The sequence below is a fragment of the Equus przewalskii genome, chromosome 1 (genome assembly GCF_037783145.1).
Source record: "Equus przewalskii isolate Varuska chromosome 1, EquPr2, whole genome shotgun sequence".
NCBI lineage: Eukaryota > Metazoa > Chordata > Mammalia > Perissodactyla > Equidae > Equus > Equus przewalskii.
In genome coordinates this window covers 43,357,161-43,378,647 of record NC_091831.1, presented here as the reverse complement: position 1 = coordinate 43,378,647, position 21,487 = coordinate 43,357,161, and the positions used below count along the sequence as shown (strand labels likewise).

The 21,487-nt window shown below is 38.1% G+C and overlaps 1 long non-coding RNA gene across 1 annotated transcript; it reads left to right on the top strand.

Annotated features, from left to right (window-relative positions):
• The first annotated feature begins 1,909 nt into the window (after window positions 1-1,909).
• LOC139085229 (uncharacterized) lies at window positions 1,910-5,395 on the top strand. The gene is made up of 3 exons (XR_011543507.1): window positions 1,910-2,048; window positions 3,440-3,487; window positions 5,178-5,395. It is a non-coding gene; the product is annotated as an uncharacterized lncRNA (long non-coding RNA).
• The last annotated feature ends 16,092 nt before the right edge of the window (window positions 5,396-21,487 follow it).

The following is a 21,487-nucleotide window of genomic DNA, read 5'->3' as shown; positions in this document are numbered from 1 at the left end:
AATAAATGGAAACATCTTTTCAGGATACCATTTAAACTTGAAAGAAAATCAAATGTTATCTCTGAAAAAGTCATTTTAGAAATGTCTGACCCATTCTCGGTGGTGGCATAAATGCCCCTGACAGCTGGTTTCTGAAAGCATAGCTCACTGCCATGATGGGGAAAAAAATCCCCAAACCATTTCTGGGTCACTGCTGACATCAGCAAGCCTGGGACAGTCATGGTGGCTCTAAAAATGTGTATAGACTATTGTCTCCCAGCCTCAATCCTTTTCCTGGTTTCCAGGTATGATCATCGTACAGTAACTGCTGTTCTTTTCTACTGGTTTGGACAATATTTGTAATAATACATCTGGAGGCTGACTGCAAGATTTGTAAACATTTATAGCTTTCCAAGCAATTTAATGCTAAAGTTTAAAAGACAATATGTAGCAACAGCTTAATGCAACCTTTTCTTTGGTTTCAATTTATTTACACTGTACTTTTTACCCATGTGAGTTGGATGATTTCTTCCTGCAGACAGGACACATTCCTGCTATCTAGGGCCCTTGATAGAGCTTTATGATGACTGAGGAGCTCCCAGGGTTTAGGTAAGGGGCTCCCAAACCTGCGTGATCCTCAGCATCAGCTGGCCAGAGTTCCACAAATACAAGTTCCCACGCTCTGCCCTGGAGCTCTGATTCTGGTTCTGATGAGGCTCCAAAATCTCCATTTGAATCTCTCCAAATGATTGTAATGGTTTGCCTGCACAAAGATTTCACCAGTTTGCACATCTTGAGAGGCTGGGAACCTCCAATTGGCTCGACAGAAAAATATCTGTTTTTATAACAATTTCAACATCAGATCATTACAAGACTTCACAGACTATATTTACCACTTACCTAAGACTTAATAAAAGCAAAGGATACCATGCAGGAGGAGCAAAGGAGGGCAGGCAAGTATCAGGGCCCTCAGATCCTCTGGGCACAGATCCAGTAAAGTCTTTCTCACTGGAGAGTGGAGCTTTGATAGAGAGAACAAACTGCATATTTCACATTTCAACATGGTTGCTTTCTCTGCCCTGCTTTCCCTCCCCACAAAGACAGGAGTTGATTTTTCTTGGCTATTTACCAAGAGAACTTGGGAGGGTTCCTTGAGGTAAAACCTCTGAATACTCAGAGGCCCTCCTAAAACTGTAGCTCTCAGGATTTTCTTATTCTCGAACTAACCCCCATGCAGCCTCCAGCAATTCATCAAAATCACCATGTAAGTGTTCCTCCCAGTTTGTGGCTTCAGGGTTTCTACTCCCTGTAAACTGCTGTAAACTGTGTTTCTCTCTATTCATCTGACCCTCTTGATTTTGAAGTGGCAGTTTGCCCTATGGTTTCAATTCTCTAATGAGTTCAAATAAAGTTGTTGATTTTTGGGTGCATTTAGCTTTTTTCTTGTTGTAAGGATGGCGTTAGTGACTTCCAAGCTCTTTTCATGGCAGAGTTGAAACCTGATGTCCAAGGATGTTTTGATAAAGAACTTGTGAGTCTATTTTGGAGCATAAATGACAGGAAATAAACAACAAAATATTACACCAGGAATGACGTGCAATCCCTTGCAGGTAAGATGTACAAAACTGAGTTTACTATTTTCCTGTCTATACAAAGGCAGGTTTAAGAAAAAAATCAATAGTGTTGCCAAGCTTATATGAAAATATTTTCTTAATTTAAAAAGTAACCTAAAATCAAGTCCATTTTAGAACATTTTTATAAAAATAAAAACTTTACATAAGAAGCAAAAACTACTAATTTATTACTACACACAAATCTTCATATTCTGTCATTTTGTAGAGGACAAGAACAAACTGACATGTCATCAAAGGAATGTCTCCAGCCAGAGCGATTGTGTCCTCATCCATTCTTGTGTTCTTTCTAGGAACCTTCTAAGGAGCAGCATCGCGCATCTGTAAAGGCTAAATGAATGGTTCAGAGACAAAATTGATCATGATCTGATTGGCAGAGAGTACCGTTCTACAGTAAAGCAAAGTTCTAAAATCTGCCACCTCTTACTGGTTTCCAAGGTATTCACTTACGTACAGAGTGCAAATAAGGCTCATATTTTCACGAACTTGCCAAGTCCTTAAATGTAAGCCATCTAGGCAGCTTTGACTGTAAGCAAGCACTAGAAAGCACTCATCTTATTCTCTTTTGCCAGTAATTTACATTGGTTATCCCGTTCAGTTCATCTACATCATCTTAATTAATGGCATGAAGCTGTCGTTGAAATCTGACAGCTGCGTCTAATATGTATTCCATAGAAGTTTTTTAAAAATGTTTTTATGAATTGTAACAGAGTTCTCATATTTTCTTTTGAATAAGAGTGATGATACATTCTCTACCCTACTCCTAACTTTTGAAAATAAGTTACTATAATGCATTTGGGAATACATATGTACACACAGACACATACAAATAATATTTATTTAGGGTCACAAAAGATTTTACGCTGCTATTTTCCATATGCCTCACAAAAAGATATTGATATTTCTAAGTTTTCTGGCATGATGATATATCAAACAAGGAATGATTTAATTAGGTATTCAGAAACCATTCAGTTTTATGTATATGTAATTGAGAATATAGATTAATTGCAAAAAAATACATTGTTACCAAAAGGAATATTGATTTTATTGTACGGATGGAAGGTGATTGCTATGGTTATTGAAAACAGCATTTTTGGCCTCTTAGGGTTTATTTTGTACTGTAATTTCAAGTATTTGAAAGTCATATTCTTTCTGCAAGTACAAAATTATTCTTTCTCACATCAAAAAGTGATTCCTTTATGTGCCTTTCCCACTTCAGCACAAATTATTTACTACTGAATGGCTCCATAAGACTACAGGAAATATGCTTACCTGTTTAATATCCTTTTAATCAAAAGGGGAATGAAATTCACAGGGAATATTTAGTTATATCATGAGGTTGGAAATTTGACTAACTTCTTATTTTCTTATCAAAGTGTCGATAAAGACAATTTTCTACATTAGTTTTGATCTTTATTATTTTTATTTGATGTTTCTGTTTTCCTAGAAAGAAAGCAAATACCTGACTAAAGGTGATAAGGCAGATGTAACCTCTATTTGTACTTTCTCTGCACAAAGGTAGAAAAAAGACAAAAAGGAAAGGTTGAATTTTTTTCTGTCATCATACAAACTATATTGTGATCAGCCTGTAGTGTTGTATTGTGTGCAGAGAGATCTCTCCAGAAATTTGATTTGTTGAAATAAGTAAATAATCATCCTCATCTGTTACTAGATGATGTTCCATCCTAATTTTGGTAAGGTACTTTCCAAAACAATGTAAAAAGAATTGTGAAGCATGTGCTATCTTAAATTGCAGATATGTTAATATTTGTTATAAGCCTGAAGTGGGCCTTGGAAATTTCCTTTCTAAATCACCTGCAATTTCACAGGTCTGGTACTGTCTCTGGAGGGATCACAGAAATGATGAAGTAGTGATGGTAAGTCTCTGTTTCCTGCCTTTCAACCCCAGTGATCTTTCCAAGTCCAATATCTATTAGCTCATCTAGCTGGCCTGGAGCACAGGATGCAACCCAGCTAATAGTTGAGGGCTTGATGTATGCAAGAAAGAGAGGAACATTGTCACAAGGAGGGGGCCTCTGCCCAGACAAGCTAAGAAACATAGCACCAAGGATCAAAAACAGCAAAGAACTTCCTTTGCAGAGGTAGAGGGATTCGCTGACTCTCCACAAGGTGCCGGCTTTGAGAACAACAGATTGGCACAATTTGAGCGGTTTCAGTTTTTCTGAGTGGAGTGCTCATATGGTAAGAGATAAGACAATTAGGCCCCTGGAGGCCATTCTGATAGTCTTTGAGAGGGAATAATATAGAGAAAATGAAAAATAAGTTGTCTAGGGATACAAAAACAGTGTTCTAATGATATAGCCAATGAACTGTTAGCTGAATTGTGACTTGTGAATCTTTATCCACAAATCCTTGATCAGTTATTCATTTCTCATTAATTGGGGAGGAATTTGGATCTATTTAGGGGCTACACAAAACTGAACCTTGCTTCAAAGTGGGCACCAGGCTAGAAAAATCTGTGCCCATTGGAGCCCTGCCACTCCCACCAAATGCAAATCAGGATTTCCCAGTCTCTGGGCAGAGACATACTGGGTCACAGATGTCCTGGTATCAATCCCTGTCCCCTTGGGGAAGCTGAATGGAGCCCAAAACAGTCAGAGCCCCAGACCAGCAAACCAGAAATATGCTCTCATGGATGGAGAATAAAATAGGAGGTAAGATGAAGAACTAAAGGGAGAATAAGGCAAACACATATTCAAATTCTGTAGTCACCTCAGGAAGCCACACATGTACTGGAGAGGGACAAACCCTTTGTAAATCCTTTGGCCTTTGTTTCAACTCTCCTTCTACTCTTGAGATGACTCAGCTGAAGGGCAGCAAATGGACTAGAGGGCACTGGTGCTGATTTGCAAATGCTCTAAGTAATGACATCTGAGCTCTGGTCACCGGCTTTTTCAAACATTTCTCATAATCAGAAATCTCCCGTTGTCACATGCTCAGTGAGGGTACTCCTACTCCCTCCCAATCAATATGAAAAGTTGCACAGTGAGAAAGGTGGCTTCCTCTGCTGGAGCACTTCCCAAGGGGCATCCAGTTGCACCCAGCTCCCCTTCCTGTGATAAGAGCCTGGGAACCACATGCATTCTGCTAATTTTTTGCTTTCCCAATAAACCTGGCATTACTCAGGAGAAAAGAAGCCTCCTTATTCTGTGGTTAGACTCTGGCTTAAAAACTAAAATTAATTGCAGAGACACAGAATGGTGGAAAGGTAAACCTCAGTCTTTGGAGTCACAGTCAGCCTTGATTTTGACCGGTGCCTCTGGCACATAATGATTGTGAGGCCACAGGAAATATGTGTAATTTAGGATATGGATGTGGATGATACTAATGTCTACTTGCTAGATTTTTATACTGAATCTGGGCCAAAGCAGGTGCTCAATAAATATTAGCAGGTGTGTAAGCATAGTGTACATCAGAGGATGCAGCAGCACATAGTAGGTACTTTGTAAAAGGTAATCTCATCTACTCCTTTTCTCCCAACTCAGCCTATCAGCCTTTTTCCTTCATTACCAAACTTTGTCCCATTAATTTTGGCTATTTATATAGATTAATTTATCCTTCATAAGATGAAGGTTAATCATGACTGAGTATAAAACAGGAACCACAGTAACAACACCAACGACAAAGCTGCAGTCTGTGAAGACAATTCCCAAGAAGCATCCTCAGAGTGAACGGAGCAATGGCAGCACTTACAGGAATTTATAGGAATGCTCCAAAGGAGACATGAGATGTCACTTTAAAAGTTCTGGTCGGCCTGAATAAAATCTGTTCATTTTTTGTGGTAGCCAATCACTTCCTTTATTCTACCTCATTTTAGCAGACATTTTTTTTTTCTTCAAGACACCTGCTTTCTTCAAGAGATTGTGCTAAGCATTGCTAGAAGGAAAAATTCAATAAAACACAGTCATTATACTACCTAAATCATGAGATTGTTTTGAGAATTAAAATAAGAGATTATATATATGATACAGTTTGTAAAGACCTATGTTCCAGGAATCTTGCTGTTATAAATGACTAAATGAACTTGATTAAACAGACACACTTGATAAGCAGAGAGTGGGGCTTAGTGGATCTGGTAATCAAAGTCCAGGACTACCCAGATTCAGGCATGGCTAGATTCAGGCTCAGGTAAGCAACAAATAATCTGTTCCTGTCTCTCCAACAGCTCTGCTCCAACTCTGCTTCCCGTGTGTTGAATTCATTTTCAGATTTTGCATTGCCAAGGTGCCTACCAGTAGCCCTAGGCTCACATTCACACAGTTTAACAACCCAACTAGAAAGAGAAGTTCTCCTTCCCATGCATCCAGCAAAAGTCCTGCATTGTGTCTCATTAGGTGACTCTGTTCAGGTGACCCTCTGCGAATCAATCAAGGAAGTAGATGGAATGCTTGAATTGGCATGGTCTGGTTCAGTTATTTGTTCCTACTTCTGTGGGTTAGACTGAAAATAGGAGAGTAAAATTAAGTGTTTCGTGCTGAAAGTAAAATGCATATTGTACAAACAACAACAAAAAAACACATCCCTTAAAATAGACTACAAGGTTATTAGAATTATATTAAGAACAAATTACAGAACTCAACATAAGTTTGTTTCTCTTTCACATTCAAGCTGCTAAAGGTAGTCAGTTTACAATACATTCTATGCTGTAAGGCAGAGGTCAGCAAACTACAGCCTGGAGGCCAAATCTGGCCAGCCACCTGCAATGTGGGTAAAGTTTTATCGAAACACAACAATGTTCATTCACTGATGTGTTTGCTAAAACAGAAAAGCTGAGTTAGTTGGAAGAGAAACCATCTTGCCCACAAAGCCTAAAACATGTACTATTTGGTCCTTACAGAAAAATAAAAATGCCAAACCTTACTCTAGGCCATAAAGCAAGCCCCGATATATTCTGAATGATGGAAGTCACATAAACATGTTCTATGGCTGCAATTGTATTAAAGTAAAAATCTACATCAAAAATCGAATGAAAAAACTATTAAAAATCTGGAAAATAAAAATAAATTTTTAAATAACTCATGGATCAAAGGCGATATCACAATCAAAATGATAATGAAAACCTAAAATATAATTTGGGGGATATAGCTAAGGAAGTGGTTAGCAGAAAATTTCTATTTTCAAATACACATATAAGAAAAGTTAAAAGATTAAAATTAAGTATATAAGCTTCCTTCTTTGCAATCTAAAAAAAAGAGAAAATTAACCCAAAATATATAGAAGGAAGGAAATAATACAGTTAAGATTGAAAATTAATAAAAGAGAAAATGGATGAAGAATAGTGAATATCAATCAAAAAAGGTGAAACTTGGTCTTTTAAAAATATTAATATAATTAATAACACTCTATCAGAACAAGGCCGAACAAAACAGAGAAAGACATCAGAGAGAGAGAGAAAGGGAGAGAGAACATGAAAAAATGAAAGGGGAACATCATAACAAATACTGTAGCTAGTCAAAGGGGAAGAGATGCTATGAGCAATTTTAGGACAGTAAATTTGATAACTTAGATGAAATGGACAAATTGCTTCTCAATTCTTTTGAAAAGCATAGCTTACCAATTTGGACACATGAGGAACTAGAAAATCTATATAGTTCAATATCTGTTAAAGAAATTGAATCTGTCATTAAAGGCCATGATATAAAGGGATCTTCTGGCACACATGACTTTCCTGGTGAAATGCAGCATTTAGGGAAGAAATCATACCAACCTTACATAGCCTCTTTTAGTGAGTAAAATATAGTGGGGGAGGGATATTTCCCAACTTGCTTTATGAGGTATGCATATCATTGATACCAACACCTTAGTGGAAATACAGACTAATTCTCCTGAGGAGTCTATGTGCAAAACACCCCTTAAAATACTGGCAAATAGAATCCAGTAGTTCTTTCAAACTTATCAATATTTGCTTAGGATAAGAAACACACCAAAGAGAAAATCTCTGCTCTGGGTATCTTGAGAACATTATTGCTTCCGGGCCTCAGTGAAGTAAAGAACGGTCCGTTCTCATTTCTTCAACGTTGAGCGTAAACGAGTCCCGGTCTCTGCACACGTCCCTGGGAATGAGAAATACGGTCTGTGACTTCCAGGGGTTTAAGACTCCGTTGCTAGGTACGCGGTTTCCTGGAGGCTCTGGCTCCTCTTCCCTGCCCTTGCAGGATTCTCTCCTGGCAAAGGGTCACCGGGGCGCCCGGGCAGGGGTCCTCTCCCTCCTGCCCCACCTGATCTCCAGCCGGGGCTACACTGTGGGCCGGGGTGCCACTTTAGGCGCAGCTAGGACGCATGGCCGAGATGGCGCTGGGTAGAAGTACAGGTGAGAGAGGAAATGAAATAGCGTATTTTTTTTTCCTAGGAGCGAAGTACTTTTCCCCGGGAGGGAATAAACTTTGGTGTTGAAACGGCGCACGTAAGCCTGCGCCGAAACAGAGCAGATTTAGTGGACACAGCGGGTCCTGGAGAGGGCACTGTCCCCAGCAGTGAGAAACAACTACCCAGCCACCCCTCCCGCTAAAATCTGGGAGAAGAGTCTCCCGCTCCTCCAGCAAGCCTGGAGCTCACCTCGCAGTCTCTGGCCTCCGAATCCGGAAAAGCACAGCGCTTGGGGCAACCTGTGGGCTCACGCACGAAATACGAGCACCAAAGTGGCCTTCCGCTGGAGAGGTTGATGAGCACTTGGAGCAAGGGGCACAGACACGAACGCAGCGCCAGGAAGAGCGAGCGAAGCCCAATCTGCTGCCTGCGAGCGTAGACCCTTCCCTCTTTGGGCAAAGGGACTGCTATAAAGTCGGTTCCCTCAGGCGCAAGGACAGACTCAGGTCAGCAACTTTGGTGCCTGCAGAGTGGGCGCCAGGGCGCCCTGCCCAGTGGATTTGCAGTGCGCACTGAGTTAGGGTGATGAACCCCGGAGATAAAAACAGCCCTGGCGGTGCTGTGGAGAGTCAACCTCCAGAATCCATCATCGGCTCAGCTGTGATGGTCACTTTTCTACCGTGGGTATTCTCCGCGTAGACCAGAGCCAGAGCTGGGTGGAGAGGGGTCTGACCCCGCTGCAGTAAAATGCCACTTAGAGTACACAGCACTGTCATAAACATTACACCATTGTGCTAGAACCCTTCAGCTTCTGATGGGTAACAGATATGCAAAGGAACTGAGAAAAAGAGCAAGGGGCGTTTGAGGACGTGGCATATTGCATTTCTGTGTGAATCCGATTTAGGGAGTAGGCACATGGGGTGAATAATAACATGGCTGGATTTCACATTCTGAGTTCTTTCTTGTAAAAAGTATCTCAGTGGATTTCCATTTACATCGTGAAAATTATTCAGGAGGATGCTAGAACAGAAGCAAATATCAGAACTCTTCCTAAGCCAGCATTGTTTGCTACCCATTGGAAACAAAATAGTACCAAGGTTGAAAGTCAGGCAGAAATTTATAGAGCAACTTGACATTGGTAGGACAGCCAAGTGTGACCAATGGACTCCTCTGATTGAGCAGGGCAAAGATCTGTTCTCGTGTTCTCTTCTGAGAGGCAAGGGTCTTCTAGGCCTGGCTACAGCACCAGTTGTGTACAATAGGACCATGTTAGTGTGGTATTTTTTGTTTGTTTCTATTTATGCTTTTTTTTTGGTGAAGAAGATTGGCCCTAAGCTAATATCTGTTGCTGATCTTCCTCTTCCCCCCCCACCCCCAAAGTTCCAATACATAGCTTTTTATCCTAGCTGTAAGTCCTTCTAGTTCTATGTGGGATGCCACCACAGCATGGTTTGATGAGCAGTGTGTAGGTCTGCACCCAGGATCTGAACTGGCTAACCCCAGCCACTGAAGGGGAGCACAAGAACTTACCCACTGGAGCACAGTCCACCTCAAGTGTGGCATTTTTGAAGGTTGGTTCTATAATCGTAATCTCAAAGTGTATTAAACCAAGAATCCATTCTTTCTTTGAAAGATCATCTTAATGTAATTATAATTTAAGAGGATAAATTGTTGGAACTGATACTGAGGAAGGAGTGAATGTAATTTTGAAAACATCACACAATTTGCTTTGTTTTTTAATAAAAGTTGAAAAAACATTAATATCCAGAGCTGGCTAAAATTGCTTTAAAATCTTCTTCCTTCCCAGTCAACATTTCTCTGAGAGAGAGTTTTATTATGAGTGTTGAGACAAATCATATAAACAGATTGCATATGTCCTGTGAATAGTGTTGTCATCCTCCAACTGAGATCAAAAAAGTCAATAAACAAGAGGCAATCTTTTGACACATTAAAACTTTAAGTATTAACATTAATATTAGTATTTCTTCTGGATATTTTAATACGGGAATTTGCCATTTCACTCATGAGTTTTAAAATTATAATTGCAGAATGACAAAAAGTGAAGAATTTACTAGAAATTCTCTATATTAATTGCATACAGACTTATTTCAATGAATAATGCGTTCAGCTTGAGTCATTCTTTCCTTTCTGTTATGCTATTTTGACTATATCTATTCAAATGCAATTTTAGGCTGTTGAATAAATAATGTAATTGGGGCTTGCCTTTTTATTTCTTCTATTTTTTTATTTGTCAAATAATGCATTTTTTATTGTATTTTACAAAAGCAGCCGTCTGGAAATGAAAAAAATAAAAGGCTCTTCCCCACCGAGGGTATGAGGACCCCTGACCTAGATCTTGTTTTTCCTTCATCCTTTGCTCTGAACTCTTGAGATTCTGACCAAACTTTATGGAGAAGGAATTGAAGTAAAGCCATTGAAAACTTTGCAACCATGTGGTAACAGCATAAGTTCCATTTAATTTTCTTCAAGTAAGTATTTTCCTGGGAAGCTTCATAATGAATCAAGTCAGAGTTACTGGTCTTTTTGTTTGTTTGTTGTCTGGGTTTGTCTTTGTTTTCTGCCTTCAGACGACTCGCCATCCATCTGCTTGGCTCCTGATGTCCTGGGGGAAGGGTTCTGTCCGCTGGGAGGATGGACCCTTGCTGCTTGCTCCGAGCCTCGGGGTGGGAGGGCTCAAGAGGAGTTGATGCTGAAGTAGGATCATTTGCTCATCAGGGAGGAAGGGTGCTCCCAAACTGTGGGGACCAGATCCACGCAGCGTCCTCTCCGATGTGAGTGGAGAAGGGTTCTCTGAAGAGTTGAGCCCACCCCTTTCTGACCTGACACAGCTAGGTGTCAGGAATTAAGCCGCTAATGGTTGATGGGAGATTTTCCAGCCCAAAATGCTGTCCCCCAAGGTAGCTCTGACTAAGAACAACGCGGACAAGGCCTCGTCCTCTGAGGTCGCAGCCTCTGGTGGGCAGGAGACCGTGCGAACTCCCCCAGCCCCTGCATCCCTGTGCCTGCTGCATCCCTGGTCCCCCACTTGGAGGCAGAGACGCGCGCGGCCTGCGGGGGCGGAGACTGTCGCCTTTGAGACCCGAAATAAGAGTCCCTCTCGGTCAGGGGCAGCTCCCAAGGATGGACCTAGCAAGCCAGCGCGGGGAAACCCCAGAACTGTCCCGAGAGGGAGAGGGCGAGCCTGCTGGGGCAGGTCGGGTGCTGAAGCCACACGCCAGAGAAGGGCGGCTGGAGCGCTACAGCCCTTCCACGGGCACATCCGCAAACCTCCCAGCAAATATCTCCCTGAAACCGACTCAAGAAACAAGCCCAGAGAAGCCTTGAGGATAAGATAATGTTTTAGGCAAATAGGAGGTGATTTGCTATGCAGCAATAGCGACAAGGACTTACGTGCTTGTGCATTAAGTCAAAAGAGCTTCCTAAAATCTTCAAACACTATTGGAGAAGATGCATATTTAGCAATTTAAAGTAAATTTTTGTACACATATGTAGATCCTTGCACGTTTTACTAAAACATCATCTATGATAACTTTCACTTTTTTGAAATGTACTGTCATTAGTGACACATTTCATAATATGTGAATGTTGCTGAAGAGAGTGGAGCTTTTGCTGACCTACTTTAATTAGTTAAAGAAAGTAGTTCTGGTAAATTTACTGCACAGTTCAAAACAGTTTTATTGTTTATTACCAACTTACTAATGGTAATAATTGCATACGGTTTACTTTTTAAAAATGTAATATGTTTTATTCATTAGGTAAAAGCAATCAGTTTGAGTAAGTGTAGTGGGAAATCTATGGTTTAAAACATTAATTTGAATTACTATAATATATCCTAACTACATGTGAAAATAGTTCTATTTAATTATTTCATCTGCAATGAAAGAACGTCTACTAATGCAGCTTAAAAATGAGTAAAAGTATACTTGCCAATAGAAAGCAAAGATAATTGATGTGCATTGTATTTCAGACCTAAATGCACATTAGAAGTATGTTGCATATATGTATATACATACCAAAATGACATTTTCCCCAGCTTTAGTGAGGTATAATTGACAAATAAAATTGTAATATATTTAAAATGTACAATGTAATAATTTATATACATTGTGAAAAGTTTCCCCCATCAAGTTAATTAATATGTCCATCACCTCACATATTTACCTCTCTTTTTTCGGCCAGGAAGATTGGCCCTGAGCTAACATCTGTTGCCAATCTTCCTCTTTTTGCTTGAGGAAGATTGTCACTGAGCTAACATCTGTGTCAATCTTCCTTTATTTTATGTGGGATGCCACCACAGCGTGGCTTAATGAGCAGTGCTAGGTCTGCGCTTGGAAACTGGGCCTCCAAACCCCTGGCCATAGAAGCAGAGCGTGCGAACTTTACCACTACGTCACTGGTTGGACCCTACCTTTTAAAAACTTGTTTTCAGATTAGATTCTCAGACTTTATTCATCTTATAACTGAACATTTGTACCCTTTTACCAAATTTTTTCCTATTTCCCTCCCTCAGAGCCCAGTTCCAGGGCAACCACTTTTCTACTCTCTGCTTCTGAATTTGACTTATTTTTTTTTTTTTTAGATTCCAAATATACGTGATACTATGCAGTCTTTGTCTTTCTCTGTCTGGCTTATTTCGCTTAGCAGAAAACCCTCCAGGCTCATCCTAGTTGTCGCAAATGACAGGATTTCCTTCTTTTTTAAGACTGAATAATACTCCATTGTATATATATACCACATTTTCTTTCTTTTTTTTTTCCCAAATCCCCCTGGTACATAGTTGTATGTCTTAGTTGCAGGTCCTTCTAGCTGTGGCATGTGGGATGCCACCTCAATGTGGCCTGACGAGCAGTGCCATGTCCACGCCCAGGATCCAAACTGGCAAAACCCTGGGCCGCCACAGCAGAGCATGCAAACTTAACCACTCGGCCACAGGCCCAGACCCTATACCACATTTTCTTGATCCATTTCATCTGCTGATGGATGCTTAGGTTTTTTTCATAACTTGGCTACTGTGAATAATGCTGCAATGAACAAGAGAGTGCAGATAACTCTTTGAGATAATGATTCTGTTTCCTTTGAATATTATATCCAGAAGTGGGATTGCTAGATGATATGGTAGCTCTATTTTTTATTTTCTGAGGAATTTCCATACTATTTTCCATGGTGGCTATGCCAGTTTACATTCCTACAGACTGTGTACAAGAGTTCCCTTTTCTCCACATCCTTGACAGCGCTTATCTCTTTTTGATAATAGCCATTCTAACAGGTGTGAGGTGATATCTCATTGTGATTTTGATTTGCATTTCTCTGATAAATAGTGATGTTGAGCATCCTTAGATGTACTTCTTGACCATCTCTATGTCTTCTTTGGAAAAATGTCTATTCAGATACTTTGCCCATTTTTTAAATGGGCTATTTGTGTTTTTTTCCTATTCAGTTGCATGAGTTCTTTGTATATTCTGGCTCTACAACCCCTTATTGGATTTTCATTTGCAAATATTCTTTTACCATTCCATAGCTTGCCATTTTGTTTTGTTGATAGTTTCCTTTGCTTAGTGGAAAGTTTTTGGTTTGATGCAGGCCCACTTGTTTAGTTTTGTTTTTATTGCCCCTAAATAACATTTTAAACCTTTAATATCTAAGTGGAATAGAAAGGTTTTTGATCTGGCAACTTTGCCTTCTATCCAAAGTAATGATTTTAATCTTTGATTATTTTTCCTTTAAAAATTGGTAGATGGTGGGGCTGGCCCAGTGGCGTAGTGGTTAAGTTCACATGCTCTGCTTTGGTGGCCTGGGGTTTGCAGGTTTGGATCCCGGGTGCAGACCTACTACAGATCATGAAGCCATGCTGTCGTGGCATCCCACATAAAATAGAGGAAGATTGGCACAGATGTTAGCTCAGCCACAATCCTCCTCAAGTAAAAAGAGGGAGATTGGCAACAGGTGTTAGCTCAGGGCTAATCTGCCACACACACACACACACAAATTGGTAGATAAACACTCCAGGGTAAATGAATGCGGGTAAAGTTATACCATCATATTAGTTAAACTATGTCACATAATTAAATACATTTTATAATACTGATAACTATATATAAGTATATGTGTATATGAGAAGATATTTCATCTTAACACAAACATACACATATATATGTGTATCTATATGAAAGATTTATTAATTATACCACTTCACAATAAATACCAAACAGTTTATTTGGGTTACTATTTCCATTTAAGAGATCCAGGAAAATTCTGTTTTTGATATTAATCTATATTTTTTATGTTTAAAATTATCAAGTGGGAATTATATATATTAATGTCAAGAAGACATTGCATTCATTCATTTAAACATAAAAATAATTTTGCAGATATCCTCAGCTTTTCAACTAAAACCCACTCTTACAGTGAAATCTTTAGATTATGACCAATCTAATCTGAATTCTTTAAGTGAGTAGTTGAACAAGAATATCTCTGAGTGACTATTGCGTGGGTAAAGTATTTTGTAAATGTCACTTAGGAAAACCATGTTGTCTGTTTTTCTGTCCAATGGGATACATTTTTCTACTGTGAACACCGATAAGAAAGTTGTATTTCTCAACAAAACTCAAATTGGTGCATACAAGTGGGAGAGAAGCTAGTGTTGTCATAGGTAAATGAGCTTTAGCCACTTAAATTATCCAGAAGCTGAGGAAGTTTGGTTATTTTGGGGGCTGCATGGTGTCTTTCTTTCAATGTTCAGACGTGATTACATGGTGGTCTTGTTTACACCCTGTTTGACCACAGTCACTGGTGGCCTCTGATTATTGATAATATTCTGTGAAAAGTGCTTATGTCCCGTGGGAAGCAGTATAATATGCTGTCAGCAACCAGGACATTTTCTTCAACTTTCTAGAGGGCCATAATTCCAAGAACGTAGGACTTCGCTGGTATTCAAGTGTTACACATTCTTTCCCCACCCCACTGTCGGTGTCGCAATCCAATGTACACATCAGGATAGATGCAGAGAGGGCTGATGGCCACTCTGAGTTTATTATAACCAGCGTTTCAATATATACATAGCTTACATCTGTTAAACATACACAGCTGTTCTGGATGAAGTAATTAGCGAATGCCAAGAATTCTTAGTGATTTCTCAAGGAGCCCTCCCTCGGCCTCTGTTTTGATATTATCATGTTTTTGCTGTGCTCGTATATTTTTATCTCGGAGCAGGCAAGGCCTCCTAAGCAACGGCTCCTCCTGCTCCGATATCGATATTGTGTCTCCATCTGTGCCCCCGGGCGACCAATGCCTGGCTTAGGTTGCCTCCCCCTGGAGGTCTTACCCATCATTGGCTAACTGGCCTTCTCGCCTCCGGCTCACAGTTTGTTGGCAAGCCTTTTCCAGTGATTATTAACCCTTCCTGCGTCAGGGGCAGCTACACCCACCTCCAGCCCACTGGTTCTTATTAAGGATTATTAGTCAGAGAGTTTCATCAAAATTAATCTTCTGTAATTTCCCATGTCAATCTCCGAAATAAAAGCAATTATAGCTGGAAAGTTGAAAGCACAGAAGCAGTCAAGATTTATTCGCAAGCTTCATTTACAGTAGAATGTGATGAACCAGATGAGATTTCTTTGTAAGACACTGAACCACGCATCACTTCTTTATCAGCAAATTTACCTGACTAGTTGTAACAACTTCTGCAAATCTAAAGAGGTAAATAAATAGTTCAGCTAGTATTCTGATATACACTAAGCAATTATCAAGTGAAATCTGACGACCTAAAAGCTAGAAAGTTGAGTTAGTTCTTAGATAATGAGATAATGAGAAATACTAATTTATAAGCCATTTAAAAATATACCTACGTATTTTTCTCAGAATTTGATGCCCTTAATTTATGCTGGTTGCATATATTTTGTGACATTAGCTTTTTACCTTTTAAGATACTTTCACATGCACATTTTTCACTTAATTTGCTTCTCTAATATAATCATAAGGTCCTATAGTTGTTGAGTACTTATAATTTGTTAATAATTATGCAAATTTTATTTAATTTAATCTTCACCAATAGTATGCAGAGGGTACATTTACTATAGTCATTTTGCTGATGAGGAAACCAAGGGATAGAAAAAAATTGGTCAAGGTGGTGCAAACAGCAGGAAGTGGAGACCAGAAACTTGTGAATTTGCCACGTGTTTTATGACCATGTTGCACTCTCCACCAGAAGGCAGGAATTTGTATGAGATTATATATGTAAAAGGGGTTGGTAAACTGGGACACACATATAATTTTAAAGCATTATTAAGTTAAGATGAGTGCAGAGAGATCTCAAGGTCCCACAGATCATTTCTGGTTGTTACTCAGATTTTGTGATATAAGCACAGTGTGATTTCCAAGTACCTATCTCTATATATTTTTGTATTTTGGTGAGGAAGATTGGCCTGAGCTAACATCCATTGCCAATCTTCCTCTTTTTACTTGAGGAGGATTCACCCTGAGCTAACCTGTGTCAATCTTTCTCTATTTTCCATATGTGGGATGCCACCACAGCGTGGCTTGATGAGAGGTGTATAAGTCTGTTCCCAGGATCTGAACCCCCAAACCTAACCACTACAACCCTGGGCTGACCCCAGGTATTTATATATTATCTTGGTCATGTCTCAAAGAATTAAACGGGATTCAGAGGTGTAGTAAAAGCTTTTTAAAATGACTTCCATTTGACTGACTACCTGATTAAGCAGTACTTTCCATTCTTCCATAAAACATACTGACTGATGCTCTTAGCATGCTCAATACTTCGAGCTAGAAAAATCCTCTCATGCACGTCTGCAAACTCTGCTCTGCTACACAACCATCTTCCAGTCCATGTTTTGTCTGAGACTAGGGTTTCTACTTATTGTTAAATAAGTAGACAAATCTACGCAGATTCAGACTCAGTTAAACATAATGCATTTTAATTACAATTCTTCTTCCCTTGCTTAAACTTCAAATAATAGAATATGCTGCTTGGTGAAACAATTTGATGAATTGGAAGAAATTCTGTAATGTCTTTTAAGATCTACACTTGAAGATCACTGTCTTGTTGAGAACTCAGACTTTCAATGACAATCATGGTTGATTTTCCACTATAAGTATTTGAAAAGTTTTATAAGATGAATTTCTCTCTGAAATGCAAATTCCATTAGAAAGAATTCTTGTCTTGTCTGTTCACTGTTGGCTCCCTTGTAGGTATCATAAAGCAGGCGTGCAATAAGGATTTGTTGAATGAATAAATTCCAAATATCCCTCACTATCATCATGCGTTTCTTTGGTAGGGATGAGCCTCTAAAAGCAATAAAAACTCCAGAGAAGCTCTATAGCCACAGAAATATTCATCTTCTCATTACATTCATGTTTTTAATTTTGAAAATATGTACAAAAGTATGTACAGTAGCATAGGACAGAAAATGATTCTTATGGTTTAATCCATTAGATTCTTATAGTTTTAAGTAAATCTTCCTGGTTAACTTATCTTATTGTGAAGAACTAAGAAGATAATAGGAATATTGGGTTTTTTTGACTGCTAGTTTGTTTGTTTGTTTCTTGTGCATTTGCTATGATCTCAGGAGAAAATAAGGAATTTTTCTTTTATAACAGTAATAGATTCTATTTCCAGATAAATTTTAGACCCTCTTTGAGAAAAGATGCTATTACTCTATAAGAATATTAAAAAAGAGGATTTCTGGAAGCAGAAAACTGATTTAATTTCCATTTAGATATCTTAGTATCTTTAGACAAATCTCCCATTAGGGTTATCATAGTTTTTCAGTCCCTATTCTGCACCTTTCTGTTATGTAGGATCTAAACAGATTTTGACCTTTCATTTTTATTTAGAATATTAAAAACAGCAAAACCACAACTTTGACCAGAAAGATTTTAATTGTTAAAGTAATGCTAGCTCCTGGAATAAACCCCAAAATGGTTTTATTTGGGGGAAATTATACATATAAGTTTATTTTTCACAAATAAACTTGCAAACTGACAGTTTTCCTGCTCTCAAACTTATTCTCCTCTAAGAAGGGATTCAGGGAGCTCAGCTCCTTTTGTCAAGTGACTTTCAAAATGGTTATCTGTTCCTAGTTTGTCAAGTATTTTTATCATGAAAACGTGTTGGATTTTGTCAAATGCATTTTCTTCATGTGGTTTTGTCCTTTATTATATTAATCCTTTGCATTGTATTGATAGACTTTCATATGTTGAACCAGCCTTGCATTCCTGGGATAAATCCCACTTCATCATGATGTATAATCCTTTTTGTATGTTGCTGGATTTATGTTGAGATTTTTGCATCTCTATTTATAAGAGATATTGGCCTAAACTTTTCTTGTGATGACTTTGTCTGATTTTAGTATCAGGATAATACTGGTCTCATAGAATCTATTGGGAAGCACTCTCTCCTCCTCTATGTTTTGGAGGAGTTTGTGAAGAATTAATAATTCTTCTTTAAGTGTTTGATAGAATTCACCACTGAAGACTTCAGGGTCCAGACTTTTCCTTGTGGAAAGTTTTATTATAAGTAAATCAATTCCTTTACTTATTAGAGGTTAATTCAGATTTTCTATTTCTTCTTGAGTCAGTTTGAGTAGTTGGTGTCTTTCTAGGATTTTTTTTCTACTTAATCTAAATTTCCTAATTTGTTGACAAATACTTCTGTCATGTATTACCCCTTAAAATTCATTTTTTTTATTTCTGTAAGTTCAGTTCTAATGTCCTGTCTTTTATTTCTGATTTTAGTAATTTGAGACTTCTTTCCTTTTTGTTCAGTCTAGCTAAAGGTTTATCAATTTTGTTGATCTTTTCAGAGAACCAACTTTGGCTTTGATGATTTTCTCTATTTTTTCTGCTTGCTTGGATTTTGTTTTTTCTTCTTTCTCTAGTTTCTTAAGGTAAATAGTTAAATTATTAGTTTGAGAGCTTTCTCTTTTTTAAAAACATGTGGTCATGTTAAGCTGTAAATATCCCTATAAGCACTACTTTAGCTGCAATCCATAAGGTTTGACATGTTGTGTTTTCATCATTTTCATTTATATCAAAGTATTTTTCAAAATTTTTCTTGAGATGTTACTTCACGTCCACTAAGATGGCTGTGATAAAAAATATATACATTAACAATTGTTGCTGTGGATGTGGAGAAACTAGAACACTCGTACGCTGCCAGTGGAAACGTAAAATGGTGACATCACTTTGGAAAACAGTTTGGCAATTCCTCCAAAAGTTAAACATAAAATTACCATGTGACCCAGCAACTCAACTCATAGGTATATACCAAAGGGTACTAGAAACGTAAGTTTACACAAATTCTTGTACACAAATGTTCATCACAGCATTAATCATCATAGCCCAGTACAGAAAGAACCCAAAAATCTATCAACCTGTGAGTGGAAAAATAAAATGTGATATATCTATACAACAGAATATTATTCAGCCATTAGAAGGAATGACGTGTTGATTCATTTTACAACTTGGATGGATCTTGAAAACGTTATGCTATGTGAAAGAAGGCAGCCATCGAAGGCCATATATTCTATGATTCTTTTCATATGAAATGTCAAAAATAGGCAAATCTGTAGAGATGGAAAATAGATTAGCAGTTTCTCAGAGGATGGTTAGAAGGGAGAATGAAAGTGACTGTTAATGACTACAAGATTTCATTTCAAAGTGATAAAAACATTCTGGAATTAGGTAGTGGTCATAACTGCATCATTTTTTCAATGCACTAAAAATAAGTGAATTAGATTTAAAAAACACATCTTCATTTTCACTGTGAAGAGAAAATGAACATGGAGAATCATATGCAACTGGTTTTTAATGGATCAAGTCTGTAAGTGATGCAAGACTTCAGCTACTTTCCATTGGCTAACATAAAGTCACATGGCCACATCTAGCATCAAAGAGTGCTAGATAATGTAGTTTGGTACACAAACAGGAGAAAAAGAATGAGATTTGAAAAACATATAGCTAGTCTCTGTCATAAAAATCAATCATAGCAATTAAAAATACATTTTGAATTTTCTCACTTTTTTTTCCCTAGGATTTCACTCTTTCTGTATTACATTTCCCCTCCTTGTTTCTTTACTGCCTCATTATTTCCCTTTCTTCCTTCTTTCTTTCTTGTCTTCCTTCATGTATTCCTTCATTCACTTAGATATTTCAGCAAAAACCTGTTTAAACACATTCTTAGTGACACTTTCACACTTTCTATGTAGGAGGGGTTCCATGGTGGCTGTCTGGTTGGAAGAGAGAGCTGTAAGACAATTTTTTGAAGTCTTAGGTATCTTAAATTTATTTTATTTAATAGAAAATAATTTTACATGGTAAAGAAGAGAGGACTGAGGGAACCACTGAAGTCAGTTGAATATCTCCAATCTTATGTTTTCCCTAATTTTTATTCATTTTCGCTGAGGTATCCATGGTGATGAACGGTTATCTCATGACCATTCAGGGTCTCTATGGCTATGGCAAGACTTTCTATTCTTTTGAATATTTAAGCCATATTGCTTTGCACTGCTGTTTGGATGGTGCATATGTTTATATTTAGAATTTTAAGTTTGAAATAAAATTGTTATTACTGTTTATGTGTACTTATCACACATGAGCAAAAAAAGTTAATTTTATTCCACTGAACATGCTAAATATTTACGATGATTGTACTTAAAGTAAATTTTATTTTTTAATGGCCAGTATAACATGATCACACTTTGACTTCATTTTAAATATGCTCAAATCAAGATAAATCCAGCTAGCAATAGTTTTCAGTGCCCTTCAGAAAGGCAAATCATGGGAAATTTAATTTATAACAAGGATGATTCACATCAATTGGAAAAAATATTTAATAATGGCCTATTTATCTCACATCCTCCAAATCAAAAATATTATTTTTAGTAGGTAAGCAGTATTGAATTTGTGGATCACAGGTAGAAATAAATATATAACATTAAGTAAAGAAGAAGAATAACATCCTTAAGTTATAAATCAAATAAAAGTACGCCTTTTGGGGAGATGTAAATAGAAATTAGTCTCTAATGAATGAAAACCAGATATTATATCCAAGTACCGTTTTAGACATAGATGATTATGAAATAATATGAGACATCATTTCTTTTCTCATTTAGCTTGCATAGAGTTGGAAATATGAGCAAATATATGTGAATAACTAGTTAAATATATGAAGTACGTTAGGTATCCAATGGGTTACTGAAAGGATGCAGTGGGTTGGGAGTGGCAGGGAAATCTTCATTCAAAACGAGAGTGCTAATCAAGTCTTGAAGGATCACTGGTGTTTCACCTGGAGAGTGAAAGGATGAACATATCTTAGGCAAGGGGATGGTGTGAGTAAAGAGGGACCACTATGATTATCCATGGCAAGTATGGAGAATGTAGAGTCATCAAGTTGCAAGTGACAGACACCTAATCTAAATTGACATAAGCAAAAAGGGGATGTATCGTCCACCCAACTAAATTTTCTGAAACATTTCCTAATATTCCTCCAATCAAACCAGACTGTAAGTTCC